The sequence below is a fragment of the Manis pentadactyla genome, chromosome 6 (assembly GCF_030020395.1).
Source record: "Manis pentadactyla isolate mManPen7 chromosome 6, mManPen7.hap1, whole genome shotgun sequence".
Classification (NCBI taxonomy): Eukaryota; Metazoa; Chordata; class Mammalia; order Pholidota; family Manidae; genus Manis; species Manis pentadactyla.
This window is the reverse complement of record NC_080024.1, coordinates 53,943,620-53,949,619: the sequence shown is the minus strand read 5'-3', so window position 1 is coordinate 53,949,619 and position 6,000 is coordinate 53,943,620. Positions and strand designations below refer to the sequence as shown.

At 40.8% G+C, this 6,000-nt stretch overlaps 1 pseudogene; it reads right to left on the bottom strand.

Moving 5' to 3' along the window:
• Positions 1 to 1,438: 1,438 nt before the first annotated feature.
• Positions 1,439 to 5,215, bottom strand: LOC118909229 (transforming acidic coiled-coil-containing protein 3-like; annotated as a pseudogene).
• Between the last annotated feature and the right edge of the window lie 785 nt (positions 5,216 to 6,000).

Here is a 6,000-nt window from a genome sequence, read left to right as displayed (position 1 = left end):
CACTAAAATAGAGATAATGAAAAAATTCCATAGTCTTTATCCTTTCAAAATTTTATTATGAACATTTTACCATTCTCTTTTCTTCAAAATTGTTCATTTGTTGCATAATGTACCATCACTTGTTAATACCATATTTAGCCCATCCACAATTATTTTTTCTAATTTTCCTTTATTAAAAATAATCCTCTGATAAATATTTTTGCACATCAGTGCTTGTCTACAGCTCTATTTCTTAAGAACAAATTTGTATAGAAAAACACATTGTGTCAAGGATTATAAATCTAGTATGAGTTCCTTAACATTTACCCCTGTTTATTCCCTCAGTGGCAATATATGAATATGCGATCTCAGGGAACAGAAATAATGGATATTGCATATATTCCTTTCAAATTATTTACCAACATGGCAAGCAAAATGTGTCTTTAAATTTCTTATTAATGAGATTTCTTGTACTAACTTTCTTTTTTGGCTTTAATATAAAGCAGTACAATTTTAATACAAAGGAAGGTTTACAATTTTTATTATTGATTTACATAAGTTCTTTGGGTACTTCACAGATTTTTTTTGTTTACCATTTATCATTTATTTTCATTACATTTTTAATGTCATTTAAACCTAATTTTTCATGTAGTCAAATCTGTCTGTCTCTTCTCTGTGGTTCTGGTATTGTGCTTTTGCCTTTGAGATTCTTCCCCATGTCAGTGTCCAATACTTTTGACTTTGATTTTATTCTAATTGGTTTAGTTTCATTTGTTTATTGCTCTTACATGGAATGTACCCGTGTGTTTATATGAAAAGTACACATCTGGCTATCTTTTCCCAAAGAGTTTATCCATAGTCCACAACCATTTATCGAATTTTTTCTTCAGTCTTCGTTGGTTTGTATTGTGGGCTTTAACAAACTATTTATTTATTTATTTATTTACTACATATGTGTATATACACATACATAAATATATACACACACACATATATATGTATACACACACACACACACACACACACACACACACACACACTAGTATTTGTCCCTGAAGCATCTGTGCTTTTATTGCTCCATCTGTCTATTATGTAAGTCCCACAGTTTTGCTAAGAAGATTTTGGGCTATTTTAAATTCCTTTTAATAGATATTACTTTCAAGTGCTTTTTCCAGGCGTATATTGTCTGTCAATCTCAATTATTGTACCCATTTTATAAGTAAGAAAAGTGTGCTCAGAGAGACTAAGCCCTCTAGCTAGTACAAGATAGGGTCAGGATTGAAACTTAGATAATTCCAAAGCCTGTATTCTCAAATTATTATTTTTTAACTGAAGGGAAACTTTATTCAATCGGTTTTAAAGCAATCCAGTTTAAAAACAAGAGAGAAGAACATGAAACCTATTAATAGAGAGTCATAGACAGCGGAGAGAGACCAGACACTGGCGAGGAACTTCCAGGTCAGATCTTTTCTGTCTTAGAAATGAGGTCGTCACAGATCCGGCAGGTCACTGTTTTCTTTAGTCTTCCACTTGGTCTCCTCCAGCAAGAGGATGCACTTCTGCTCCTTCTTCAGGCTCACCTGGAAGGCCAAGGCCACTGCTTAGACCTTGTTCCAGACCCGGGTGAGCCCCTCCTTTGCCAGTTTGAGTTTCTCTCCTGCATAGGGTGTCTCTGGCCTTCCTTTTCAATTCTTACCATGTTATTCTCAACACACTTCTTCAGTGATTCTTCATTCTCAGCTGGCTTTCCATCACGTCTTTCTGTTTCTCAAATCGCTTTAACAGGTCTGGGAAGGATTTTTCCATAAAGTTCTAAAAGACCGCCGAATTTCTTATGGGAAGAGACAACCACACCGAGAAGCGAATATCCAACCAGGAGGTTTATTTAGCCGTGGCGAGGTGGCTGCCGGGGGCAGTGAGGGAGCAGCTGGGCGGGCTGGGGAGCTTTGGCTTATATGTCCTATTAAGGCGCTTGGCACGAGCTGATTGGTTATGGAATCGCTGGGGTCAACTGGCGGGACTTTATTGGTCTGCGTCACAGAGTTTTCTGCGTCATGAGCGGGAAGCTGAACCTCATCTCGGGAAACCGAAACTTAACAGTCGCCATCTTAGGTCGAAGAGTGTGGGGGTCAGGCACCGTTTTGACTAACAAGTTCAGGTCTGCAGTAAGTGGGTCTTTTTCTCCCTGAGCCTTCTGCATTTTGACTTTAGCAATTTCCTTCTGTTTCTGAGACTCCTCCATCGCCTGGTATAGGATAACCCCAAATCCATCTATGATTTTTCCCACCTCAGGTTCTTCGTGTGTAATGAACACATGCTCTTCAACAACAGGTTCTCCTTCTGTGCTGTTTCCACCACCGCACTGAGTTCCTCCTGGCTGTGCTGCCCGACGTCCGCCTTGGGCAACAAGAACCAGCCGAGGACACACGGGGGCAGACCCGGCACAGGAATGCCCAAAGGTTTGACGAAATCAAGGTCCACAGCATATCAGGCAGACTTCCTGAGGAAGCTGCAATCGTGCGCACTGCGGGTGTAGGGGCGACATGGGCACTGGTCTCTGAGGGCTGTCTTTCAAGAATGGGAAAACTTGAGGTTTAAAAAAAAAACAGTTTTCTCAAGGCCAGACTGCTCCAGATAATTGTCCTCGTCGCTGAAGCCCAGAACCTCAGCTGGGCTTACACGCTGCTACTCTCTTGGATGCATAGCAGGATCTGGCCCATCATGTAGCTGGGGCAGCAGGTCAGCAGGTGAGGCCATGCACCTGGAACGGTCACTGCGAACTGCTGCTCAGAACACAGGCACCCCAGGAATTTGCTCTTCCCTCCTCGCCTGAGGCTCTGCTCTGCCAGGAACTACACCCCAGATGAGCCATCCGCTGAGGCTAAAGTGCCTGCTGTTCTGAGGCAAGTTCTTCCTCAATGACAGCCCGCAGCCAGCTGCTCCATCACAGCCTTGGCCGGCCAGCTCAGGACATTTTGGGGGCCGGGCCTCTCCACACCTACAGTGGGTTAAAGTTGGGGTCCCTCAGCTTGTCCAAGCCCAGGTTGTAAGACCCCCAGGAATGGGAACAGGACCCCTGTGCACCTCCTTGCACATTTTCCTGCCTCCCCTCGGTCTCCTTAAGGGAGGTTTGAGGCCAGGTCTCTTTCCCAGTTTCCTGGGTGGGGGCGTCTTCTGAGGCGGCATCATCAGAGAAGTCAGATTCTAGCCTTATGGGCTCACTCCTAGAAGAGTCGGCCAGCCGTTGGCCACTGGACTTGAGGTGCCCTTCCAGCCTTCAGAGGGCTCTCCGGGGCGGTGTTGGCAGGACCAAAAGCATGTGAATGGAAAGGGCCACATGAGGCAGGCCTGAAAATGGCTCTTCTCCTGTGGCCTCAGAGGATCCCCCATTCTGTCTTGGGACCCCATTCCAGGAGGCTCTTCTGGGATTTTGAAGTTGGATATAATGATTTATTGAAGGAATATCTAAGGAATAAGAACAAGACTTTCATCCCGGAGATGCCATTGGTTTTCAAGATTTCCAGGGATTGAAAAAGAGATTGAGGAATCCAGGCCAGCCAGGAGAGCTGAGCTAGGCAAGCTGAGACGCCTCTTCAAAAGAGCTGGTTTCAAGCCTCCTAAAGGGGGTTCGGCATTGGCCACTGTTTTTTTTCTAGAGAATTCCACTGGTCATTTTGGTGTCCCCTTCCTTAATGAACAGTTGGCTCTCTTTCGGCATCCAGATTTGAGGAGAGTTTTCTAAATGAACAGTATTATGCAGAACAAAAACAAGCCTTATTGCTCCTCATACTAGGTCTTTAAATCCTGTGCATATGTGAACCCATAGAGGTAATTACTGAAAAATCACCTTCAAAGCTTTGGCTACATTCTTGGGTGGCACATTGTCTTTCTGGGTTGGATGAGAACAGATGATGTTCTAGTAAGTTCTGATGGTGAAAACAGGAAGTCACAATTTTCTGTACTTTTGTTACCTGTGATGATTTTGACATTTAAGATCTGCCCACCCATTCTGCCTGCCTTGGTGAGGTGCTACGTCCAGAGCATAGGGCACACCCCTTAGATTCTTTATTACGTCTTCTCTCATTTAACTCCTTCAAATCTTGTTACCAATTTTGTTACTGTTACTCTTTCTTATTTTCCCATTATGTCTTCTATTCATTGCTGCTTATAACAAAACTTGATATTTTTATGATATTTCTATCCAAATAACTTGCTGAATTTTATATTCTGATTTTCTTTAATTATCTTGGAGTTTTAGTTAGGTAATCTTGTAAGCTGTGAAAAAAGTATCTTTTCCTTTCTCTTTTGCGACATCTTTTTTAAATGCCTGTGCATTAGCTAGTGACATTTAATTTATCACCTGTGTTTTGTAATCACTTAGATTGTTTCGGATTTTAATGAAAAAAATCAACCATTTTTCCTGTTGGTGTAATGATTCTCATGTCCTTGAGGACTATTATAGGACAACCTTAGACACATTCCCATGTTTGTGTCACAAACCACTACACTGAGTGTTAGGGAGAATGAGTTTCAAATGAGTATTTTTTGGCTTCACAGAATTAGTCTTTTCAGTAAACATCCAAGGAATAGTTTCCTTCTGGGTGTCAACATTCTGCCTTAAAAGAGACAGAAATTTAAGCCCATTGAAAATGCAAAAGTGAACAGTACCAAAAATAGGGAGTAAAAGGGTCTATACCACATAGCTTGTCTTCATTGATATTATTGTGAGTTAAATGACTGCATATGTATAGCTAGACTGAGATTAATATGCTATTTGCGTGTTATAGTGTGTGTGCATGGGCAGATTAGAACCCAAATTTACACTCCTCAAACTGTTGTAATTTGTATCAGGTGAGAACAACAAGTATGATATAATAAGAAAAGTCATCATTTTTCCAAAATATTATAAAAGAAGCATTTTTTTTCCCTGTTCCTATTAAGGCACACATCATGAAAACCAACCCACTGTTAGGATAATTTTAGTATGCTCTATTATCTTGTTACATCTCCGGGATAATTTACAGAAATTATACAATTATAATATTTTCTGCCATCTCTAAAATGCTGGTTTTCATAACACTTTCATTGATTCATAGATTATTGATTCAGTAAGTATTTATTCATTCAAAAACAGAAAATGTCGAGTGCCTACTACATACAAATTATTGATTTGTGTAGTAAAAAAGATTGACAGATTACCAGCAGCAAAAAACACAGCCAAGCGTCTTACCTCCATAGGGCTTATGTTCTAAGAGAGAAACAGGCAACAGTGAATACTGCTTTGGAGAAAGAATAAAGCAAGGTGACAAATTTTATTTTCCATATATTGGAGAATATATATATATATGTCACATGTTCTTCTTACAATGTCATATTGACACTTCCCTATCAAGAGGCAAGGTTTACATCCCTGCTCTCCCTTGTAGCTGGGTAAACCTTTGAACTGTCCCCGCCCCAATAGAATTCAGCAGAAGTGACATCGACTGAATTTCCTAGGCTAGGTCATAAATGGTGATATGCCTGGCTCTCTCTCTTTTAAGATATTTATTTTTAGAGCCTTTAGCCACCATGTAAGAATTCTGACTACCCTGAAGTCACCATGCTGGAGAGAACCTATAGAGAAAAAGAAAGGTGATTGAGGAGCCCCAGCTGATCCAGTCCCCAGTTTTTTAGGTCTTCCCAGACCAAGTGCCAGACAGGTGAATGAAGGTTGAGAGATGACTCGAGTCATAGCCACTGTCTGACTGCAGCCTCATAATAGACCCTCAGCCAGAACTGCCCAGGGAACCACTCTCAAATTGCTGGCCCATAGAAATGATGAGGGATAATAAAGGATTACTGTTTGAAGCAAACAAGTTTTGATGTAATTTCTTATGCAGCAACAATAACAAATGGAAAAAGCAAGGTAAAGGAGAAGACAGAGAGAGATTAGATTTTACATTGACATTCAGAGAAGGCTTCTGTAAGGTAATAACATTTGAGCATAAAATGAAAATAGAATAAATGAAAATTTTAAGAAGC